The following is a 13,761-nucleotide window of genomic DNA, read 5'->3' as shown; positions in this document are numbered from 1 at the left end:
ATCTGTCTGACAGGGCTTCATTTAGCAGAGCCAACTCCAAGGGATGTATTCACTTGTCAAGTCATCTGTCTCCATTAAGACAAATAGGAGCTGCACCTGTGCTTTTGGGGGAGGTTGTGCTCATGTTAAATATATACAGGTCAAATACTTAATTTTTAAAGTAGCGAAAAATGCAAGTTAAACCCTGTAATTCTGATTAAGACCAGGAATGTTCCCCCCCCCCCCGCCGCCATTAATCTATTTTAATAAACATAACCAGTAAAGGGCTTTCCTGTTTTTCCACTCCTAGTGGTTTTTATATGCTAATAAAGTTATTCTTATCTATATGGCACAGTTGACCCTTCCGTCTAAGTCATTTCAATCTGCACAGCCTGCTTTTGCATGCTAATTGAACTGTCAACAATAAACAAAGGAAGGCAGACACTTTAAGCTACTACTTTAAACTACAGAAACTTAGTTGGAGGCTACCTGCTGTTTCTTCCAAGTATGCATGAGAAGCAATTAGGAAAAGTCCTGCATAACCCTGCAGTCTGCTAAATCAAGAATAATCTGTATGTCGTGAACTGACAAAAGACGCACAAAACCCCTGCAAATCTTCTCAGGACAAAACTGCGTGGGATTGTGTTTGTAACAATGTGTGGCCCAATTAATGGGAAAGCATTTAACTGAAAAGTTATATTGTCCTGTTGCCTTTTGCCCTATAAACTGGTGTCTTGCCTTAAGCATGAGAACCCTTGCTGAATATTTGTTTTACCAAGACAAGAACACAATGAAGTGGATATAAACCAGCCTGATAACTTTACCAATCCTGGGCCACATATTAATGCTAAGAATTTATACTGAATGAATACATACCTCTTTGTCATATCTCTGGCTGTGGTTGTGAAAAGGTTACTAGATTCCCACATGATGGCACAAAAGGCCTAGTAACGCTTCTTGGGAGAATGTATTACCCACCCACACAACAGCTTCCTTTTATAGCAAGAAAGTGTAGACAAAATAAAAATCTAGAGCAAATCTAAGAGGACTCTATTCCCCAGTGTAATTGCGGCTCCTACACTATACAATGATTTCACTTATCCTTCTTCACCATGTTAAGTTTTCTGAGTGTTAAACTACAGAATGAAGACAAATGCAACATAAGAAAATATGGACCACCCTGTAAAAGACTAACACACATAAACCAGATGAGGGGATCCAGGTTAGAAAAGGGACAGTAAAACATATAAGGACAAAAGCACCTTGGAAGGGGGATTGAGAGAAGGAGCTTTAAGGTGATCTTTGAAAGTGAAAAGAGGTGGATTTTAGGGGAGAGTGCATGCAGGCACGGTGTATGTGAGGGAAGATGCCCATCACAACAAGGCTAGAAGAGCAGGTCTCTAATGCACTGCATTACGCTAGGGGTTCAACTGTTAAATGTCTGATATAGCTTATTGACTGCCCCCTTGGTAGATTGCTTGGCCCAGTTGTCCCTGCTTCCTAAGGCTTTGTGTCACACGGTCACTTTGGGCATCGGTACTTGAAATGTTCACTCTGGCACTACTGCCTTGGCTTCATTGTGTGCTGAGGCAGCACTGCCAAAGGAACTGAGACAGGAACACAAGGGGAGCCAGACTCCCTCTTTGTACAGCACTCAGCTGCCTCTGCCCTGTCATGAAGCCATAAGGGGGGGAAGTCTTTATAAATCTGTTTAACGTTCTCTAGGACCGTGAACAAGGAAATCATAACTGTGTAGTTACTGCCTGATGTCACTGCAGGGCAGAGCTGAAGTTGTCCGGGTTCCCTAATTATGCATTCCCACACTTGACTGTATTCGGGATTCTTTTAAGTTTACCCGTAACTCTGCAGTTCCTCGTGCTTGTTTTTGTAATTTATTTTACCCTTAAGTTTTGGACTCTCAACTTTACCTTCATCTTAACAAAGCTTTTTGTCTGGGAATTATAATAGGCTTGAATATACTACAAATAAACCTGAAATGTAAAAGGCCCAATTCTATATATATTCAGGACAGCACTTCAGTGGGACTGTTAGGCTCTGATTTCAGGAAAGTATCTCGATTCAGGAAAACACCTATCAGCTGACTTCAGTGAGATTATTCATATTCTTTGCCCAGAAGTATCTGAAAGATTGGACCCTTATATAGTGATGGCCTATGAAACAGATGCTTTAATAAACACTACTGAGAACAGAACCCATTTATTCTGAATTTGAAAGTGAATTTCATAACGCTTCCTTTGCTAAGGAAACAGTTTGCTAATTTAATCCAAATATATTCAAAATACAAAGAAACCAGTTTAGTAAAATTTATAAATGTTTATGAAAAGTTAACTGGACATTGGATGCAACAGGAATCTGGGTTTTATAAGGTATAAGCACTTTTGGTAATATTACACTGCTAGCTCCTGGTTTACCTTTTCAGTAAAGTACAGAATGGCTAATTCATGTTAAAGAGCATTATTTATGCCATTCCAAGGGCAAACCTTGGAAACTTCATTGTAGACAGCAGCATTCTTTGTTCAATCCACCCAAAAAGCAACTGTAGCAAGATTGGACTTTATCCTGCATGCCCCTATTTTTAGTAACTCAAGGATATATCCCCAGAAATGCCAGCTACAGTCAGCATCTGTCTCTCTTAAAGTAACTAGTTAGATCAAAATGTCTTTGGGGTAGTTAAAGTCTTGGTCAAACAACATGTTGATTCAAATGGTAAGAATGACTCAGGGTTGGAAGTATTTTGCATGGCACTGTTATAATGATAAAGGCACCATTGCAACAGTATTTTTAAAAAAATGTCCAGAATGTGTTAGTAATTATAAGCAGGATCTTTAGAAACAGGTTTTATTTTGTGGGTTTAAGCTGGCTGGTATCGAGCATAAGTATTTTACCACTTTGCAAACGTGAAACAGAGAACGGTGGAAAGATACAATTCTTGATTTACATTTTGAACATCAAGGTCCCAATCCTGCAAACTCTTATTCAGCCTTACTCATGCCTGTAGTTCCCATTTGACTTCACTGAGGATACTTGCAAGAATAACATTACTGTTATACTGACCCCCATATTTGGTTAACTTATGGAGTCTCCCATTAAGATGATTTTATCAGTGTGATGTGGCATGCCATTTGTTACAGATCTGAACAGCAGCAGTATCAATCTTCCAGAAACATAGGATTTGTTTTATGTTACACTGGTTACCTTTTTTAGTTTGTCTGATTTTAGAATCCACGTTTCTTTTTTAAATGAAGCAGAGAGGACCACTCAGTAATTCTAAAAATATTCAAATAAAATATCAGGGATGGAAGGGCGGGAAGTCAGCAGTAAGCAGAAATTATACCTAAAATATTGCAGCTAATTAAAGTCTTGTCCAAGAATGAGCCAGTGCTCCGGCTGCTAGGTTCAGTGTAACATTAAATACTACCAGCTGTGACCAATTACTGGGCCTCCCAATGGTAATTTTAAAAAAGTAGTAATCACAGTAATTTGGGAAAATATATTTAGTATGGCATGAATATGTTGCACTGACTGCAATAACATTTTAAGGTATTATCTGACATTATAATGGCATATACCTATTAGTTTCTGCATGCTCTGTTCTTTATGTTATGTTGGGTCACATATTTTAATAGTTTTAATCTGTGTTAAAGCTCTGTACAAAAATAGGAATTGTTTGGCATAGGAATTGTAAACATTTTACTGAGCTTGCTTGAATGAATACTCAGGAATAAATGCCAGTATAACTGTCCAGTCTCCTCAAAAGTGATCATCTAGTCTGACCTCCTGCACAACGCAGGCCATAGAATCTCACCCACCCACTCCTGCGAAAAACCTCTCACCTATGTTCTGAGCTATTGAAGTCCTCAAATCGTGGTTTAAAGACTTCAAGGAGCAGAGAATCCTTCAGCAAGTGAAACTGTGCTCCATGCTACAGAGGAAGGCGAAAAACCTCCAGGGTTTCAAAAATCATTAACTTGGTTCTAACAGGAAAACTCCAAAATAAATTGAAATAGCTATTGGAAGAACACAATTCAAAGTAACAAAAAATTTACCATGGATTTTTTTCCCCCCCAATAACATCCCAACAAACTCATGGATTTGTTTCTTCTGAATTCTGTAGTAGAAGCTAGAAATACCCAATATTTTTAAAATAGCTTATTTCTCTGAGAATGTACTAGCAAGATGTTTCTCTTAGTCTGCAAATGAAGTCTATCTTGATGAGTGCAATAGTCTTTTCATGGGGATTCTGAAAGTTCAGAAGATACCTCCAAAAATCATTAGATATGTAGTAGGGTCAGATTTGGCCAGCAGTAGGCTCTTGTTAAGATCATGATAATTTGGGCATTCTTAACGCAACCATTAGTTGGACAAGTTTTCAGTAGTTCTAGGATAATAACTAAGCCTCTCAACAACTCTGTTTATGTGGGTGGAATATTTAATATTTCAGCTTTCCATTTGAAGTTCTTCTGTTCCTCCCAGCTCCCTGTCAGCTTAGCTGGGGCAGGAGCAGACAGTAAATTCAGGGAAAGGGAGTGGGGGAAAAGAGCCATCTACTCTCAGAAATCTCTTTCCCATGCAGGTACTCATAGATAGTGGTTGAGTCACTTCTTATTCTTCTTAAAAAGGATATGAGCTACACTGCATTCTCCATCACTTAAAGTCAAGACTTTCTTTCTTAAACATATGCTGTAGCTCAGACATAAGGTACTAGGTAAGGTTCTAGGGTATGTGTGATGCAGAAGGTCAAACTAGACAATTGTAATGTTCTCTTTTTGACTTTAAAAATCTATGAAGGGAGAAGAGAGGGAGGTGAAGAGCTTGTTTTGCCTTTGCCTTGAACTTAAGAAAAGCAGGAACAAACAACCCTACAGATGAGAACGTAGGACTGACCATAGTGGATCAAATTCAGTCTATCCTGTTTCGGTTAGTAGTCAGTACTAGAAACTTACAGCATGAACAATAAGTGAACAATAAAAGTATCTCATCTTATCATTCAAAAGTGGAGATGTAAGATGATACAGGAAAGCCAGGCTTTCGCTTTTTAGATATAACCTGATTTATTTCCCCAAAGTGGGCTGAAATACTATGTTCAGAATCATTTTAAGGACACAGGACTAGATCCTTCACTGTTTTGAGTCGGTAGAGCTCCACTGAAATTAGAAGAGCTACACCTATTTACACTAGCTGAGGATGGATTTATATTTTGTGCTTCTCACCCTTGATGGCTGGGTTTGAGGGGAACCACCAAAGTCTCAAGAAATGAATATGCATTTTTTAAAAAAAAATTTTAAAAAGGGTTTAAATGACGCTATTTACATTGCTTCTCTTGTGTACTGTCAAACTTTTCAAAGAACTTGATGCAAAGTCCACTGAAATAAATGCAAAGACTTTTTATGACTTCAGTGGGATTTAGATTAAACCTAGAGTCCAATTGCTTGTAAGAAGCCAAACTGATAGCTGAGTTGTTTTCATGCCAAGCGTTTTGGTATCTGTTGTATAGGTTAAAATGGCCAGTATGAATTCCAATTGCATTCATTACATTATAAATTGGGTTGGCTGGAAAATAATTCCCCTTTTCAATAATTTCGAGGTTTTGAAATTTTTGTTCCACATCAAAACAAAACCAAGACCTTTCAAAAATTGTCATGGAAAAAATGAAAGAGAGAGAGCATACGCCAGACCACCAACCAATAATTCGGTGCCTAGGGTGTAAGTCAAGACATACATGAACTTTCTTCATCCAGTTACACTTAAATAAGTAGTTCTATAGTGTTCGTTAGTGGTACTAAGAACAAATAGTCTCTTTTTGTATAGGTATATAGCACTAGTCCAGGTTTTCTTGTTTAACAGAGAGAGGTCTGCAATGTATTCGTTCTGACACGAACACAATCAGCCCAGCAGTATTTCTAACTATTCTGAGCAGAGAAGATGATTAGGACATAGCATTATGTTGATATGCTCATTACTTTTTTTGAATAAAGGGCCGTTTAAAAACTTTAAATCTGACCTTCTGCTTGGACTTGTGACAGGCTGGTTATTACATTTAAAGATGTTGAGGATTTTTTTGGCATCACTTAACCACTGTTTCAATTTGTGCTTAAAGAATCTGACAAAGCCACGCAAGTCAGGAAATACATAGTCCAAAAAATTCTCAGCTCTGTAAGTTTACGGACTGATTCAAGTTTCTCTCTATGGGAGTGGGGGAAAGATGTATAGAAATGTCTGAATAGAGCAGGGGTTCTCACAACAAATTTTTGGTGGCCTCAGAGTGTTGCCACCAACTCTTGCTGGTGGCCTCTCTGACAATTTTTCCTAAAATACTTAATTAACTTTTGGAAAAACAAATAAATATGCACATATACACGTCCAAATCATTATAATTTATGTAAGAGGGTTTTTGTTTGTTTGTTTGTTTTAAACTCAATAATACAAACAATGTACAGTTGTCTCTGTTCTTTACTGGACCTAAACAGAGTAGAAACAAAAATAAGGTGCTTTGTATGTTTTTGTCTTTTGTTGTTGTTGTGTCTTTTGCTTTTTTGGTTGCTCTGTTAAAGACTTGCTAACTAGTAAGTCTGCTGCTATGAAAAGTGATATTTTTATGTTTGTTAATATCATTTTTCACAGCAGCAGACTTGCTAGCTAGCTGGGAGGTAGTGAAAAGTGATATTAACAAACATACAAATATCACTTTTCAGAGCAAATTTGCAAAGCCCCAGCAATCTGGGGGGACAAATTAAGCCTGGAGGTGGGTAGTGAGACAGTGGGGGGCCAGGGCAATGGATGGGGGGCTGGAGGAGGCAGTGGGACCAGGGGCGATGGGCTAGGGGAGGCAGTGGGGGGCCAGCAGATCCGTGCCGAAGCCCTGTGGCTGGGGACCAGAGCCCGCCACCCCATGGCTGGAGCCTGCCACCTGCTGCCTCATGGCTGAAGCCAGAAGCCTGAGCTCCACTGGTCCCAGGAAGGTGGGGAACTCATACCAGCTGCCTGCTCCTCCAGGCTCACTTACCTGACAGACCCTAACAACTACCATCTATGCATTCTATTAGGGACTTTTAATCGGCAGGCAATTGACACAATGGGCAGGCTCCCCTAGAGCTGTAGCATTCTATTGTGCCACTTGTATTATTCAAAAAATATGCTGTCTTGTCAGCATACTGTACTGTGTATTGAAAGGAAGTGTGAATACACAACCTCCTCTGAAAAAGGAGTTAATACACATGTACAGCTTCCCCCTTTAAAAAATCTGAATAGCAAAGATGGTTTAGGATTTCAGGTTTCTTTTGTTCTTCTGATACAAAGGTATGATTCTATGTTCTGGACTAATCATCTGCAAAACTATTTTTTCAAATTTTGGGAACTCCACAAATGCCTGAAACCATAAAAATTACATTCTCTGTGGTCTCCTATTACTATAATCTATCAAACTGATTTTAACTCTGCAGTGTAGACTTTCCAGGCAACGAGCGCCAGATGCTGGCATAAAAGAATAAATCAAAGTAAATTTGAGAATCACTTGTTGTCAGGCTTATATGCCAAGTTTCTTCCTGAAGTGACTGAAGTTACATCTGAATGTCAAAGGACAGAAGAACAGGATAAATAATGGTAAAATCTGACAGATCTTTTAAAGCAGCATGACCAAGCATTCCTATCATATGACTTAAGTGATACTGATTACCTTAAATATGTAAAAATCACACACATTCCTCCCCATGCTTTATCCTAAAAGACACACTGAGATAATATTCGGACAGCTCGAGGGCAACAGTGATCAATCAAGCTTTCTTGTCAGTCACACTTAATGATGATGAGACATAACATGCTACAGAAGGAGTTTGTTGTTACAGTCTTTGAAGATCTACAGCTTTCACTGTTTATCCAGAAAAGAAGTAGCCTACTGCTTTTTTGATGTGACCATTCTGTGGAATTTCAGCTATTTATAATAGAGATAGAAGATAAAATGGGTCTCGGTAGTATTTCTGAGATAATGTAATTAAACCGCTACCATACAGATACCTGGCAGAAAATAACAGAATTGTGGAAGCAAGTTTCTCTTATTTTATTAAGCTTCTCCCCTAACATTTCTAACATTACATCAATTCCATATCAGGATGCTGGAACACTTCCCCCTCACAACAGGATGCGGATGCACTGGCAAGGAAACCTACTAAGCAGACACTGTATTCAGAAATTCACTTGAAAGCATTTACTTATAAAAACATGGAACCAAGCGTTTCGTGCTGTTATCTACCCTTATGGACATTTGGGAGGTATGGGCGGCTTTTCACTGCACAGATACAGCTAGAAATGTTCAGACAATCAAGGGATCCATGTGAATGTTGTTAACACACACTGTTGTGCCTGGGATTGCAGCACATATTGTAGTGCAGGGTCATAGATGCCTTTGAAGTGTTTGGGAGAGATATGGTATCGAAACATGCAGAAAATATTTAACCCTAAATCCATCGTTTTAGACACCTCTTGTTAACATATCAGAAGATATTTGTGCTTTCATGTCTGTTCTTGTGCCAACTACCGTAACTTCCTTCTTCATGGTCTTCCTAAGTATGGAGAACCAGAACTCTCAACTCTTCACTAGTATCCAAAACCAGAGCATCAATTCTCTGCCAGCTTCTTATCCATTTCAAAGTCTAGACCAAAATCCACCTTGTCTGTCTTCTCCCTCCCTCCCTCCCTCCCTCCCTCCCTGTCTTTTCCCTCCCTACTTCCTTTTCCTTTGTAGTCGACACTAGTGGATGATGGATCTGTGCTTCTCCCAGGTTGCTCCCAAAATCTGGATCAACCTCCCTATTTCTTTGTATTTAATGCCCTTACTTTTTCCAAATTGAATCTCTTCTTTCTGTCTATGATTGTCTAATGAATCTATCAAATCCTGTTTTCCCCCCATACTGGAAGTAACTTGTTCACTCTGAAAGATGGCCATTGTATCACTTCTTACCTGTGCCCTGCAGAGAGATTTAGAGTACATTACAAACCACACTGTAGTTTATTTATATCCAATACACTCATAGTTTGCATGTACAGACTGTAATCAGCCATGGACCATTTTGTGATGCTGTTCTATAAATGATGCTACTGAGAAATTATATTTTCCTTTACTTTGAAATGACAGATACTCTGTCTCTTCTTGCATGTTGATAGGGATTACCAAGTCCAACAATATTCCTCATATAGTAGATTCAGGTATATCAAGTTAGCAGAATTTTTTCAACACAAAGGAAACTTTAAAAGTCTTAGCATCCCTTTCATCCGTCTTATCTATTAAAACTGCTGAACCTGCAGTTTCTTGTGTGGGAGCAGATTGCTGCGTTTACACAGAGCCCCAAAGTCAATGGGTCTTCACGTGGGCACAGCTGTCCACCTGCACACAAGATCTTGCAGGATTAGAGCCAGAGATGGTACTCTTTGGGAAAAGGACCATTCCTTAGATTGTATGTACAAAGTCTGGCACAGTGGGGCCCTGATCTGGGTTGGGTCTGCTAGATGACAAATATTAAATAATGCAACCACTGAATATCAATAGTCTTTTGCTATGTATTCTGTAAACTTCAATTGAGAGTGGTGGTCAGAGGTTCAATTCAGATAACGCCCCTAAAATTCACAGGCCTTTTCACTGTTATTTTGATCTGAGAATTGAGCTGAACATTATACATAAATAGGCTTTATTCGCATGTGAAACCAGAAGTGCTGGGTCTAATTGCTTACTTGTTTTAAATAATTCAATTTATAGAATTTGTACTACCAAGAGAAAATTTCCATAAAACAAAGAGTCAAATTCTCCCTTGAATGACTACAAAAAGAGTTATTTGAGATGTACAAAACAGAATATAGCCCTACATTATTTATGAATAATCATAACAGTTAAAAAGCTGAGGGAAGGAGGAGTCTGAGCAACTTTACAATTGACAAAAACATTGGGAGAGCAAATCAAGGGTATAAATAAAGCAGAAAAGTCAGGAATTTTCATTGTGAGGAAGTGGGGAAAAATAGCTTTTTGTTGGAGGTTCTGTGACTTTAACAACAAAGTAATATGCTGTTGTGAAGTGTTGTGAAAATGTGAAGTGACTGTTGTCAAAATGGCAGTTTAGTGCAGTGAAATTAAGTAGTCCATTAAGACTAGCTTTTTGGCTTCTGATGGCCATCTCTCTTCTGGTGTTGTATGCAGTGTAGTAGTAGCCATGTTGGTCCCAGGATATTAGACAGACAAGGTGGCTTGTGTCTCTCACCAACAGAAGCTGGTCCAATAAAAGGTATTACCTCACCACCACCACCCCCCATTGCTCTTCTGAATCATGTTTAGAAGCCATCACTTTACATGTAGGCCCAATTCTATGATGTTCTGAGCACTCTCAACATCCCTTGATGGCACTGGGAGTCGAAGGTGCACAGCACCTTACAGGATGAGGCCCATAATGAAGGCAAAGAGACAGGAAATGAGGGTAATAATTGTAAAAATTCCTACCTTTTGCCTTTCCAGTGGGACTCATCCTGCAAATTCTTACTTCCAGAAACAGCCCCAGTGACTCAGCTAGGACTGTTCATGTAACAATTTGCAGATCCAGGTCCAATAAGAACTGACAGTTTCTCTCAATTTGTTGTGGTTAATGCTTTTGTTGATTCATGTCCATATGTAAACTGATTTAGAGAACAGGATTTTTTTTTTTTTTTTTTTGCTGGGGGCATGGGCGTGGCAAGGGTGGAAGGATGAAATCAAATGGGCAATGGAGAAATGTTATTTCACTTAGCTTTTATTGGATGTTTCTCAAATTGATCCTGGGAGCACTTGTTAGGGGTTTATAGAAAACTAGATGATCACATGGTGTTTTCTTCTCCTCTTTTATAAAATCAAGTTGATTATTTAGGTAGCTTGAGATTTGAGTCAGTACTCATGAATTTTTCATTATCTTCAAACTACAAAAATATAAATTTCAGTTTATCTCAGAACAGTATGAGAAGTAGCTGAGAATAAACTATCAGAAACCAATGTCATTTGCATTCAGCATATGGACTGAGGACGAGGAGTACTGTGTAGACATGAGGCTGCTCTTTGGCTCTAAAGCGTGAAGGCAGGAGAAAATGATTTTATTATTAAGAACAACTAAATGTTATACACTTTGTCTTTTTGTCCTGAGACTGCAAGCATGTCTTCAAGTGACTCACATGAGGACCATATCCCAAATCTTTACTGCCACCTGCTGACAACCACTTTATCTGTCATGTCTTTCTAACTGTAGTACCTACTCCTAACTGTATTTGTTACCTCCCACACCAGGACTGAAAAACAGAGAAGGAAAATATGGTATTAGTAAGGGATTTGCTCTGGCTGCCAGTTGGTCTCTTGGTGTGTGATTCATAAAGCCCTAACTAGCTGGGTATCTACCTACTTGCAAGATCACCTCTCTCCTGTTGAGGCTGGAGCTGGATTTCCTTCACTATAAAGAGAGGGCAGTTCCAGCAGGGCATTCTCAGGGCCCTGGAACTCGCTCCCCATCTTTGGTTTAAAATAGCTGAATATGATCCTGAGCATGTTTGCAGAAACCATTTGTTTGAAAGGGTGAGGAGGAGTATGTTCCTGGGTATGAATTGGGGCTGGGGAGCTTTTCTATTTTGTCTTCTGGCTAAGGTAAGTTACCTCCACTTGATTATTGAAAGCTGTTGGCCAAAGGAGTTTATTTGTATACTGTGTTAGTATTAATGCTTCTGGGTGGCTACTATTGTCAGGAGGCTCAGAGGCCCAAATCTCAAAGCTATTCCCAGTGGGAGGTAGTTGCCTAAATACTTTTGAGGATCTGGGCCACAAACACACACAAAAACAACTGTGATTGATTTTTATCCGGCTTAGTTCTTAGAAAGTTTATCTGCTTCAGGTTTCCTTCAACAGCTCTTGGCTAAAGCTTTCTTGTATAACGTAATTTTAGTGAGTCATGAAAACAGGTAGTGCCTCTCCTCTGTCCAGTAGAGGGAGTCTACTGTCCCATGATCCTCTTGAGGCGATGACAGTTTTACCTCCTCTAGAATGGCAGCATTGGCCATGGTGCCTTAAAAATGAACAAATCCATTCATATTTTATAACCCACACATGACAGGCTTTTATTCTGTGGTTTCAGTGCAGCTATGGCTAGCAACAGAATGTGCAACAAGCCAGGGCATTTTAAAGTGAAAATGGCCGAAGTGGTGTCAGCCATCAGAGTTTTGGCAAAAGGAGCTGCTTCCACAGCACTGTGACACCTGAGGGCAAGTGTGGTACTTTGGGATAATATCAAGCTGTGTTTACACTGTGAAGACAATTCACTTGGGGTGTTTTTAAAGACATTCCACATCTGATCAAAACACCAGATGTCTCGACTGAGTTCTAAAATTGGTCTTGAAAACAAGTTGGCACTGACTACACCAGCAGCCAAAGTGTTTTCCACCCTGGTAGGAATGAGATCAGGATGGATCTGTTAGCAATGTGCACTATCTACAAAAGCATCCAATGAAGTGAGCTGTAGCTCATGAAAGCTTACACTCAAATAAATTTATTAGTCTCTAAGGTGCCACAAGTACTCCTTTTCTATCTACAGATGGGTAACTTTCCTATCCTACACAGGGACTTAGTGGCTTCTGATTCATCTAGTTTTGTCCCAGTCTCTTTGTCAGATGTTTTATGGACACTCTCCACATTTAAAAAGGTTGGGGAAACAAGGCACTCCATCATCTGTTCTGTTTACTGCTGTCCATTGAAGCATCTAGAGTTTGTTCCAGTTTTAAATCGACAGCAAATGAGAATTTGGCTTATGAAGGTGTCAGTGAATGTGCAAAGAGTTCCATTCTTTTTTCCTCCAGAGTCTGCATACTTCCTTTCGTTCTGTCAGGACTTTATCTCAGGGTTTTCCCTTGTCAGAGACACACAAAGGAAATCCATTTAAAAAACCAAACACAACAAATAAACTTTAGCAGCAAGGCATGAGACTACCCTGCCAGAAAGGAAGAGTCAATAAGATTGTTTGTGAGCCTAGTGTTGATGAGACACATTTTAATTAACTTAAATTCATTCACACTCTTCCATTAGCTCCAGTTTTTTTTGTAAACTGGGTGTGGTCAAATGATATCCACAGAGATTTACAATAGCACTGACAGCCACCCATATGGTATTTCAGGTGGAGGTATAGATGCCGATCCTTGCCTCTGGCTGAGGAGCACTCTGTGAAAGTCCAGAGGTGTTGAGATGATGTAAAACCACTTTTGCACTTCCCCAATCCTGAGGCTGCCCTGCACTGGCCCAGTTCATTGGTGTGTTAGGACAATTTGAGGACTGCTCTAATGTGTGCCAACTGCCCATGGCAGCTGGCAGTCTCCAAGGCATAAGGACAATGGGGCTATAACCTCATACCCAACTCAAGCCCCCTATGCCAGCTAAAGGGATATATGCCACCCAAAAATAATCTTTTATTTGGGTGATCCTCCTATGACTTGCAAATCTGGCATTAGCCTTGCATCAGTAGAGCAGTTCACAGCTGCTGTGGTATGAGGAGAATCTGGCCCACAGTATGCTGATAAAGCAGGTCCCAGCATATGATGCTCTGTTCTATGGATCAACCCAGATCACTAACCCTCAGTGGGGCAAAGTCTGGATGTCTCTACCTTAAAGTTATCCAGCACAATGGTGGTGGTGGGGAACCTTTTCCCATGCACTCAGCTATCATGGTGTTGGGGGCTGGATTAGACTATAGATAGAACCTGATTGGGGTTGTATTTATATTCACA

This window comes from Natator depressus, chromosome 11 (assembly GCF_965152275.1).
Source record: "Natator depressus isolate rNatDep1 chromosome 11, rNatDep2.hap1, whole genome shotgun sequence".
NCBI lineage: Eukaryota > Metazoa > Chordata > Testudines > Cheloniidae > Natator > Natator depressus.
This window is presented reverse-complemented; position numbering follows the sequence as displayed.